This window comes from Manis pentadactyla, chromosome 15 (assembly GCF_030020395.1).
Source record: "Manis pentadactyla isolate mManPen7 chromosome 15, mManPen7.hap1, whole genome shotgun sequence".
Lineage (NCBI taxonomy): Eukaryota > Metazoa > Chordata > Mammalia > Pholidota > Manidae > Manis > Manis pentadactyla.
The window spans coordinates 18,610,893-18,623,206 of NC_080033.1; the positions used below are offsets into that span (position 1 = coordinate 18,610,893).

The following is a 12,314-nucleotide window of genomic DNA, read 5'->3' on the forward strand; positions in this document are numbered from 1 at the left end:
GATTCCATTGTATGTATAAACCACATATTCTTTACCCATTCATGTGTCGATGGGCATCTTGGTTGTTTCCACATCTTAGCTATTGTGAATCACGTTGCAGTGAACATGGGAGTGCAGGTGTGTCTTTGAGAGGCTGATTTCGATCATTTTGGGTCAATACCGACAAGTGGGGTTGCTGGATCATACGGTAGTTCTGTTGTTAGTGTTCTGAAAGAGCTCCCGTCCTTGCAAGCTTGGGAACCCTGCTTTCAGCTGCTCTACAAAAGAAGGTAGAAGGGGACCCTGCATCCCTTCCAGCCTGTGTTCTTGAAGCTTTCTGTTGCGTGTTTTCTAGATCAAGTGGATGACTCTTCCGGCAGCCATGTTATAAAGGATGACACCAAGCCCCACATTCGAATGTGAGTTTGAACAGACTTAGAACCTGGGGGTCCTACCAAAGTGGGGATATTCTTACCCTCCTTGTGTTCCCCCACAGCTCCTTCCTCACAGGGGCGTTAGCTCCTCTCTGGGAGAGAAGTGGTAGATTTCTCTGGGTGTATGTGGGAAGTTCCTCCAATGTTCCTTCTTTCTTGGCATCCCATAGTTGGGCCCACGGGGACAAATGCCCAGGACCCTGGGGATATAGGTAGAACTGGTGATGGCACATGTGAGGGTTGAGTATCCATGGGATGTGACTAGAGGGATGTAGCCATGGATGTAGAAGCATGCCAGGCATCAGCATACACCTCCCCTGTCCGGGACCCCTAGAGGGGAACCTGAGGGAGAAACCTGGTGATAAAATTGGAGGAAGGGAGTGTAGCTGGACAGTATCTAGAACACTTGTCCATGTCTGTCCGGGGTGACAAATACTCAGCAGATGCATCTGGGAGATGACAGACGTTTCCACAGAGCAGGGTTGTGGCCTGAGAGCAGGGCACGTCACACATCTCCGTCTTATTTCCCATCTTAGTCACATGTGTATGTCTCGTGTGTGGCCTCATTTCAGACGCATCAGGAGAGGAAAGAAGTTTCAGGCCGAGATCCCGGAGCTCCAGGAGCGCCCTACAGCCGAGACCATTGAACATGGAGCTTCTCTGGTCTGGAAGCCATCGGACGATGCAATTAGCAATCCAGAAACACAGGGTAGAGGTGGCTGAGACATGGTGGCCAAATTCCCAAGGGCTCCCCCCTTCCCTCATCTCCAAGGAGTTCCTCCTCCCAGTTCTCACCTGGACCAAGAAGCAGTATCCCTGGGTGGGGTAGCAGGCTGTGGGACCAGGATGTCTCCCCCCGCCCCCCATTCTTCTCATGCAGTAACCATCCAGGTCATCCTGAGCAGGTCCCAGGAGCAGGGTTTCTGCCCTTCCTCCCTGTCCTTCCTGTCACTTACAGTGAAATACGGAAACATTACTTCTATACAGCTCTATTTCTCCGAACCCTCGTGCTCTTATTATTCATATATGTACTTTATATATGTATGTGTATGTGAGTGTGTGTGTATATAAACCCTGCAAAACATCGATTCTTATATTATACAATTTTGTTTTATGTAACAAAAGCTGAGAGAATAAGGGAATGTAAGCATTATTTATACAGTTTGTTATATAACATTTTTCATTACCGTTTCTCATCTCTTCATTTATTCCTGTGGATTTGAGTTACTGTATGGAGTGCTATTTCTTTACTCCAATGAATCTCCCCTTTGTTGTGCTGTTGTTGTCGTATATATGTTTATAAATTACAGGCCTATAACAGTAGTGTTTTATGCAATTACTTTTTAGTTCAATTAAGAAAAGAGAAAAAGTATGCATTTAGACTGACTTTTATAATTACCTATATAAGTACATTTACCAGTGTTTTTTGTTTCTTTGTTTGGATTCAGATTACTATCTCATGTCATTTTCTCTTTCAGTCTGAAGAACTTCCTGTAGTATTTATTTATATTGTGGAGGTGTAATTCACATGCCATACAATTCATCCCCTTAAAATAAACTATACAGTGTTAGTTGGTATTTCAGAGCTGTGTGTGCAACCGTTGCTACCATCAATTTTTGGATATTTTCATCATGCCCAAGGGGGCCCTGTACTCAGCAGTCACTCTTGTCCCTCCCCTCTCGACCCTGTCCCCAGCTGTAGGGAACCACAAATCTACTTTCTGTCCTGTAGGCTCGGCTCTTCTGGACATTTCATATAAGTGGGAATCATACAGTGTGTGCTTCTTTGTGTTTTCTTCCAGTTAGCATGAAAACTTAGGGTTTCACCCATGTTGTGTATATCAGAACTTCATTTCTTTTCATGGCTGAATAATTCTCTCCCTTTAATGTTCCTTGTAAGATATGTCTGCAAGCAACAAGTTTCCTCAGTTTTTATTTACCTAAGGATGTCTTTTTCCACCTTCATTTGTGAAAGGTAATTTGCTGGATATTAGATTCTTGGTTGAGTTTTTACTTCCAGCAATGAGATCATGTTGTCCCACTGCCTTCCAACTGCTGTCATGTCCGATGAGAAGTCAGCTGTTGATCTTACTGGAGTGTACGTGTATATCACGTTATTTTTCTTTTTTTGTTTTCAAGCTTTTTATCTTTGGCTTTCAGTATTTTGCCTAAGATGTGCCCAGATGGAGAGCTTTTTGTGTTTGTGCTACTTGGATTTTATAGAGTTTCTTGGATGTATGTATTGTTTTTTTTGTCACATTTTGTGCATTTTCTGCCATTAAATACTTTAAATATTTTTCTGTTCCTTTCTCCACTCCTCCTTGTATTCCCATTGCACGTGTTGCTGCACTTATTAATGCCCCACATTTCTCTGTGGCTCTTCGTTTTCCTTCATTCATTTATTTTTCTCTCTGTTCTTCAAAATCCATAATCTCCATGGATCTAGCTTTAAGTTGGCTGCTGGTTACCTCCGCCAGCTCAAATCTACATTTTGGTTATTGTCGTTAACTCCAAGATTTCCCTTTGGTTGGAAAAAAAAACAATTTCTACCTCTTAATTGTATTCTCTCTTTGATGAGCATTTTTCATTGTACCTTCCTTTAGCTCTTTAGGCATGAGAGCTGGGAGGAGAGGGACCCCCTGTGTCCCTGGCTGCACCTCCCTGGAGTAGAGCCCTCCAAGTAGAGCTTCTGATACACAGTGCATGGGGTTGGTAGGTAAGGGAACAAGTCATGGCTCAGATGCCACAAACTCACTATTCTTACCGACATTTACTCAGTTGTCCTGAATGAATATTTCTTAAAATGGTGTATACCTTTAGGATAACTTCTAGAGACTTTAACTGCTTTAAAAATAATTTTTACCAGTTACTTTGTTGTTTTACAATTTGCCTTCATGAAGTCCTAGTCGTATTCCACATGATCTTTTTAACAATTTTGGTTGTGACAAGAAGAGTGAACATAAGACCTACCCTCTAACAAATCTTTTAAGTGTTCAATGTAGTATTGTTGGCAGTGCCGTACAGCAGATCTCTAGACTTTATTCATGTTGCTTATTTGAGACTTTACATTCCTTGGTTAGTAACTCCCCATTTCCCACAACGCTAAACCTGGCCACCACCATTCCACCCTTTTGTTATATGGATTTGACTATTTTACATACTACATGTTAAGTGCATTCATGCAGTATTTGTCTTTCTGTGACTGGCTTAATTCACTTAATGTTCTCAGGGGGTTCATCCATGTTGTTTTATATTACAAAATTCCCTTTTTTCAAGGCTAAATAGGATTCCATTGTATGTATAAACCACATATTCTTTACCCATTCATGTGTCGATGGGCATCTTGGGAGTTTCCACATCTTAGCTATTGTGAATCACGTTGCAGTGAACATGGGAGTGCAGGTGTGTCTTTGAGAGGCTGATTTCGATTATTTTGGGTCAATACCGACAAGTGGGGTTCCTGGATCATACGGTAGTTCTACTGTTCGTGTTCTGAGGGAGCTCCCGACCTTGCAAGCTTGTGAACTCTACTTTCAGCTGCTCTACAAAAGCAGGTAGAAGGGGACCCTGCATCCCTTCCAGCCGGTGTTCTTGAAGCTTTCTGTTGCGTGTTTTCTAGATCAAGTGGATGACTCTTCCGGCAGCCATGTTATAAAGGATGACACCAAGCCCCACATTCGAATGTGAGTTTGAACAGACTTAGAACCTGGGGATCCTACCAAAGTGGGGATATTCTTACCCTCCTTGTGTTCCCCCACAGCTCCTTCCTCACAGGGGCGTTAGCTCCTCTCTGGGAGAGAAGTGGTAGATTTCTCTGGGTGTATGTGGGAAGTTCCTCCAATGTTCCTTCTTTCTTGGCATCCCATAGTTGGGCCCATGGGGGCAAATGCCCAGGACCCTGGGGATATAGGTAGAACTGTTGATGGCACATGTGAGGCTTGAGTATCCATGGGATGTGACTAGAGGGATGTAGCCATGGATGTAGAAGCATGCCAGGCATCAGCATACACCTCCCCTGTCCTGGACCCCTAGAGGGGAACCTGAGGGAGAAGCCTGGTGATAAAATTGGAGGAAGGGAGTGTAGCTGGACAGTATCTAGAACACTTGTCCATGTCTGTCCGGGGTGACAAATACTCAGCAGATGCATCTGGGAGATGACAGACGTTTCCACAGAGCAGGGTTGTGGCCTGAGAGCAGGGCACGTCACACATCTCCGTCTTATTTCCCATCTTAGTCACATGTGTATGTCTCGTGTGTGGCCTCATTTCAGACGCATCAGGAGAGGAAAGAAGTTTCAGGCCGAGATCCCGGAGCTCCAGGAGCGCCCTACAGCCGAGACCATTGAACATGGAGCTTCTCTGGTCTGGAAGCCATCGGACGATGCAATTAGCAATCCAGAAACACAGGGTAGAGGTGGCTGAGACATGGTGGCCAAATTCCCAAGGGCTCCCCCCTTCCCTCATCTCCAAGGAGTTCCTCCTCCCAGTTCTCACCTGGACCAAGAAGCAGTATCCCTGGGTGGGGTAGCAGGCTGTGGGACCAGGATGTCTCCCCCCGCCCCCCATTCTTCTCATGCAGTAACCATCCAGGTCATCCTGAGCAGGTCCCAGGAGCAGGGTTTCTGCCCTTCCTCCCTGTCCTTCCTGTCACTTACAGTGAAATACGGAAACATTACTTCTATACAGCTCTATTTCTCCGAACCCTCGTGCTCTTATTATTCATATATGTACTTTATATATGTATGTGTATGTGAGTGTGTGTGTATATAAACCCTGCAAAACATCGATTCTTATATTATACAATTTTGTTTTATGTAACAAAAGCTGAGAGAATAAGGGAATGTAAGCATTATTTATACAGTTTGTTATATAACATTTTTCATTACCGTTTCTCATCTCTTCATTTATTCCTGTGGATTTGAGTTACTGTATGGAGTGCTATTTCTTTACTCCAATGAATCTCCCCTTTGTTGTGCTGTTGTTGTCGTATATATGTTTATAAATTACAGGCCTATAACAGTAGTGTTTTATGCAATTACTTTTTAGTTCAATTAAGAAAAGAGAAAAAGTATGCATTTAGACTGACTTTTATAATTACCTATATAAGTACATTTACCAGTGTTTTTTGTTTCTTTGTTTGGATTCAGATTACTATCTCATGTCATTTTCTCTTTCAGTCTGAAGAACTTCCTGTAGTATTTATTTATATTGTGGAGGTGTAATTCACATGCCATACAATTCATCCCCTTAAAATAAACTATACAGTGTTAGTTGGTATTTCAGGGCTGTGTGTGCAACCGTTGCTACCATCAATTTTTGGATATTTTCATCATGCCCAAGGGGGCCCTGTACTCAGCAGTCACTCTTGTCCCTCCCCTCTCGACCCTGTCCCCAGCTGTAGGGAACCACAAATCTACTTTCTGTCCTGTGGGCTCGGCTCTTCTGGACATTTCATATAAGTGGGAATCATACAGTGTGTGCTTCTTTGTGTTTTCTTCCAGTTAGCATGAAAACTTAGGGTTTCACCCATGTTGTGTATATCAGAACTTCATTTCTTTTCATGGCTGAATAATTCTCTCCCTTTAATGTTCCTTGTAAGATATGTCTGCAAGCAACAAGTTTCCTCAGTTTTTATTTACCTAAGGATGTCTTTTTCCACCTTCATTTGTGAAAGGTAATTTGCTGGATATAAGATTCTTGGTTGAGTTTTTACTTCCAGCAATGAGATCATGTTGTCCCACTGCCTTCCAACTGCTGTCATGTCCGATGAGAAGTCAGCTGTTGATCTTACTGGAGTGTACGTGTATATCACGTTATTTTTCTCTTTTTGTTTTCAAGCTTTTTATCTTTGGCTTTCAGTATTTTGCCTAAGATGTGCCCAGATGGAGAGCTTTTTGTGTTTGTGCTACTTGGATTTTATAGAGTTTCTTGGATGTATGTATTGTTTTTTTTGTCACATTTTGTGCATTTTCTGCCATTAAATACTTTAAATATTTTTCTGTTCCTTTCTCCACTCCTCCTTGTATTCCCATTGCACGTGTTGCTGCACTTATTGATGCCCCACATTTCTCTGTGGCTCTTCGTTTTCCTTCATTCATTTATTTTTCTCTCTGTTCTTCAAAATCCATAATCTCCATGGATCTAGCTTTAAGTTGGCTGCTGGTTACCTCCGCCAGCTCAAATCTACATTTTGGTTATTGTCGTTAACTCCAAGATTTCCCTTTGGTTGGAAAAAAACACAATTTCTACCTCTTAATTGTATTCTCTCTTTGATGAGCATTTTTCATTGTACCTTCCTTTAGCTCTTTAGGCATGAGAGCTGGGAGGAGAGGGACCCCCTGTGTCCCTGGCTGCACCTCCCTGGAGTAGAGCCCTCCAAGTAGAGCTTCTGATACACAGTGCATGGGGTTGGTAGGTAAGGGAACAAGTCATGGCTCAGATGCCACAAACTCACTATTCTTACCGACATTTACTCAGTTGTCCTGAATGAATATTTCTTAAAATGGTGTATACCTTTAGGATAACTTCTAGAGACTTTAACTGCTTTAAAAATAATTTTTACCAGTTTATTTGTTGTTTTCCTCTTTGTCTTTTCAGAAGTCGTCATCCTCTTCCACATGATCTTTTTAAGAGTTTTTGTTGAGAAGAAAAGAGTTAACATAAGACCTACCGTGTAACAAATGTTTTAAGTGCAGTATAGTATTGTTAGCAGTGCCGTACCGCAGATCTCTATACTGTATTCAACTTGCTTAACTGAGACTTTACGTTCATTGCTTAGTAACTCCCCATTTCTCACTACCCTTACCCCTGGCCACCACCATTCCACCCTTTGGTTATATGAATTTGAGTATTTTAGATACTATATGTCTAAGTGCATTCATGCAGTGTTTCTCTTTCTGTGACTGGCTTATTTCATTTAATGTCCTCAAGGGCTTCATCCCTGTTGTTGCATATTGCAAAATTTCTTTTTAAGGCTAAATAGGATTCCATTGTATCTATAAATCACGTAATCTTTTCTCATTCATATGTCGATGGGCATCTTCGTTGTTTCCACATCTTAGCAATTGTGAATCTCGTTGCAGTGACCATGGTAGTGCAGGTGTCTCTTTGCGAGCCTGATTTCTGTCCTCCTGGCACAGTACCCACTAGTAGGATTGCTGGATCATACGGTAGTTCTATTGTTAGTGTTCTGTAGGAGCTCCCTGCCTTGCAATCTTGGAAACCCTGCTTTCAGCTGCTCTACAAAGGCAGGCAGAAGGGGCCCCTGTGTCACTTCTAGTCAGTGTTCTTGAAGCTTTCTGTTGCGTGTTTTCTAGATCAAGTGGATGACTGTTTTGGCATCTGTGCAATCGAGGATGACACCAAGCCCAGCATTAGACCGTGAGTTGGAACAGACTTAGAACTTGGGGGTCCTTCCAACGTGGGGATATTTTTGCCCTCCTTGTGTTCCCCCAGAGCTCCTTCCTCACAGGGGGGTTAGCTACTCTGTGGGAGAGAAGTGGTAGATTACTCTGGGTGTATGTGGGAAGTTCCTACAATATTCCTTCTATCTGAGCATCCCATAGTTGGGCCCACTGGGACAAGTGCCCAGTCCCCTGGGGATCTAGGTAAAATTGGTGATGGCACGTGTGAGACTTGAGTATCCATGGAATGTGACTAGATGGATGTGGCCATGGATGTAGAAGCATGCCAGGCATCAGCATACACCTCCCCTGTCCTGGACCCCAAGAGGGGCACCTGAGTGCAGAAGCCTGGTGAAAAAGGAAATTGGACGAAGGGGGTGTAGCTGGACGGTATCTAGAATACTTGTCCATGTCTGTCAGGGGTTACAAATACTCCCCAGATGCATCTGGGAGATGATAGAGGTTTCCAGAGAGCAGGGTTGTGGCCTGAGAGCAGGGCACGTCACACATCTCTGTCTTATTTCCCATCTTAGTCACATGTGTATGTCTTGTGTGTGGCCTCATTTCAGACACATCAGGATAGGAAGCGAGTTTCAGGCCGAGATCCCGGAGCTCCAGGAGCGCCCTACGGCCGAGACCGGTGAATATGGAGCTTCTCTGGTCTGGAAGCCATCGGACGATGTGTCGAGCAATCCAGAAACACAGGATAGAGGTGGCTGAGACATGGTGGCCAAATTCTCAAGGGTTCCCCGCTTCCCTCATCTCCAAGGAGTTCCTCCTCCCAGTTCTCACCTGGACCAAGAAGCAGTATCTCTGGGTGGGGTAGCAGACTGTTTGACCAGGACTTCTGCTGCCCCCCATTCTTCTCACGCAGTAATCGGCCAGGTCATCCTGAGCAGGTCCCAGGAGCAGGGTTTCTGCCCTTCATCCGTGTCCTTCCCTTTGCCTGCTTTTCAGGGAGCTGTGAGGGAGACAGGGACAAGGAGCCCCTCTGTGTGCTTTTGGGGACGTCTCCTCCCGGCATTCACTGACTCCCTGTGTCTCCCCTTTCTCATACTCTTCTGGGGACATTTGCTGGGAACAGTTACTGAGCTCTGCAAGATGGCGTCCAGCGCGATGCCAGGAGGGGGCACCAACCTGGAGCTCGCTCTGCACTGCCTGCACGAGGCCCAGGGCGACGTCCCGGTGAGCTGGAGGCAGGGGCGGGCTTGGCGGGTCCCTGGAAAGCCCCTGCTCTCCTGAGGCTGGGGATCTGGTTCATGTAATGTGCCATCTGTGGGCTTTGCGGCTCATGAAAACTAAAGAAAGGCCACCCATCCTTCTCCCCAGTGGCTGTGGGGTTGATGTCGTTGTCAGTTGTAGGGCAAGTGTGCAGATGGGGCCCAGTTAGTCAGTTATTTACCTTGGGCAGCAGCAGAGCACCAGGTTCCTCCGAGATCGCAGGGGCGATCGGGGGGAGCGGAGCCCAGTAGACTGACTCAGGTCCTGCACTGATCTGGTTTATCATTGGAGCTTTACCTTTTTTATTAAAAACCCATGTACGAAAACCCCTGATGCAACAAAAACATCTGCTTCCTCCAAGGACCCGCTTCACAATCCTGAAGTTTAGAAAATAAAAGTGCAACTCTGAGTAGTGGAAAGGGGAGTCATGTCACCCGAGTTAGGGCCCGAGGAGTCAGTATTGCCAACTATAGTTTTCCTCAAGTTACAAGGTAGTGGCTGCCACATAGTGGGTGCTCAGCAGAGTAACCAGCACATGTGTATTTGCCCTCATGAGTGTTGTGGCCCTGGGGCAGGGCTGGCTTTGGGGTCCCCCTCGGTCTAATGCTCTGCCTCCACCATTTTTGAAATTAACAAATTTTCAAAAAGTCTGCATTTTCATTTTGCACTGGGCCCTGCAAGTTCCATGGCCAGTCCTGATCGGGTTGACACTGTTGAGCAAGACAAAATCCTTCTCCGTGGGGATTGCATTTTCATTTTAGGACAGTCAAAGGGAAATCTGTTTTTAAAAGTTGTTAATGATTAGTTCTATGAAGAAAATAAACTGGGGCGTGGCACAGGCAGGGCTCCTACAACTGCCAGTCCTTGACGAAGGAAGGAGCTGGCACAAGAATAAATCTGCACACTGCTTCCTTCGTCAAGAAAACCCTACTATGAGAAAAACACCAGCTGCACCCAGTATGCACAGTGACGGAGCCGGTATGTCCCCATGCAGTTCGCAGGCCACAGCCAGTCCACGGCCCCACCATGCTCTGAGTAGCCCTGGAGTGAGGGAGGCTTTAGGGAGGCCTGTAAGTGTTTCTCAAATGGATGAAAGGATGAAGGCAGGCCTCGACCTCACCTTCCCTCCCTCAGAAAGTAGCCTGCTTTCCTTCCTGCTCCAGGTGGCCCTAGAGACCCTGTTACACGGAGGACCCCAGAAGCCGCTGACTCACCCTCTTGCCAACTATCACTACGCAGGTACTGGAGCGAGGCTGCGGGGGTGGGTGTGCCCGGCTAGTACCCGGGAGCCAGTCGGTCTTGGCGGCAGGCTCTGCTTGTGCCTCTGGGTGTTCTCTTGGGGCCCTCCTTCTCCTGCCTTTCCAGAAGGGCCTTTCCTCTCCAGGGGACCTCAGGGGGTGCCTGTCTCTCCTGGCTGGGTCCTCCCTTCCCCCTTCCAGTGGTTCCCTCACCGTCTGTGCCCAGCCAGGAAAGGGATCCCCTGGCCAGGGAGAGGTGAAGGCGGGCTCAGATGCAGTGGCTGAGCACCCCAGCCTGGGAGTCAGGCAACTGGGGGTTGCTGCCTCCCGTTGGCAAGTCTGTTAACCAATGGAAGCCTTGATATTACATCTGTAAAGTGGGGATAGTACTGATCCCAACCTGCTGAGGTTTTTCTAAGGAATGTATGAGACAAAACAGAATTCTTGGCACATACTTGGTACTCGGTAGTGACAGCTTTAAAAAGGGCAGGCTGCATTTCAGCCACGGCTGCGGCCGCAGAACTGTCCTTCTCCCTCCTGTTTCTCCGATAGGTTCAGACGTCTGGACCTCCCAGGAGAAGATTCTGTTTAATAAGGCATTCCAGGCTCATAAGAAGAACTTCCACTTGATACACAAGATGGTAAGGTGTATGTGGGTGGGCTGGTGTAGACAAGGCCTCGACTCACACCACTGAGCCGAGCTAGAGCTGGAGGGCCTATCGGGGTGACACGCTGTTCACACTGTAAACAGTTGGTAATTTAAAAAAGCCACTGATGTGAACAACTCCAGACAGTACAGGAATGCCATCACGTGCTCAAAGCCCTCCGCACCCATCCCCGTCGTCCTACTTCTGAATGATGACCTCTGACTTTGGCTGGGCACCTCAGGCATTTCTTTCCCTGTACAGATCTTCCGTGCATATACGCATGTATTTAGAAAAGGATGCGATCATACTACACTTCATGTCTGCTGATGTTTTTTGTTCTTTTAACTTGATAAACACAAAACTGCACGTAACAAAAATGTACTATTTCATGTTTTGACATATTTATACCTGCAAAACCATCACCATAGTCAAGATAATAAACACATTCATCACCCCCAAAAGTTTCCTCCTCCCCTTGGTAAATTCCTTTTTCCTACCACCCCTGTCCCTCCCTAATCACCTCCTTATCTTCTTTCTGTCACTCTAAATTAGTTTGCATTTTCCAGAGTTTTCTATCTGTCCTGCAGCATGTGCACTGCTTGTCTGCCTTGTGTGTCTTCTTACACTCAGCATCATTATTTTGAGGTTCATCCATCTTATTGTGTGGACCCTTTTTCTTGCTGCGGAGTATTCCATTGTGTGGACGTAACACAGTTCATTTAATCATTCACCTATTGATGGACATCTGTGTGGTTTCCACGTTATCTGCAATTATAAATAAAGCTTCTGTGTACATTCACATTCAAATCTCTACATGAACAAGTACTGCTGGTGGGGGGTAGGGCAGCAAATACTTAGGAAAGGAATCAGTGGCTCACATGGTAGGTGTACATTTAACTTTTCAAGAAAGTGCCAAACTTACGCAAAGGGGCTGTACCATTTCACATTCCCACTGGCAGGTACAAGAGTTCCAGTTGCTCCACAACATCTCCAGCACTTGATATGGTCGGTTTTTTTAAATCGTAGCCATTCTAATGAGTATGCAGAGGTATCTCACTGCATTTCCCCCTGACTAATGTTGCTGAACAGCTTTTCATGTGCTTGTTTGCTATCTGTGAGCCTTCTTTGGTGTCTGTTTGCTTCTTTGCCTTTGTTTTCACTGGGATGTTTGTGTTTTTATTGAGTTGTAGAAGTTCATTATTTGTTCTGGGCACAAGTTTTTTATCCAGATATATGCTTTGCAAGTATTTTCTCCCAATCTGTAGCTTTTTAGTCTTTTAACAGTGTCTTTTGAAGAAAGTTTTAAATTTTAATTAAATTCTATTGATTAATTTTTCTTTCATGGACCATGATTTTGGTGTTGTATCTAAGAAATCTTTGCCTAACCCAAAGT

General features: G+C 45.2%; 1 pseudogene; it reads left to right on the top strand.

The window, feature by feature from the left end:
• Positions 1-12,314, top strand: part of LOC130680962 (zinc finger protein 541-like) — a 36,304-nt pseudogene that overhangs the window by 14,507 nt on the left and 9,483 nt on the right.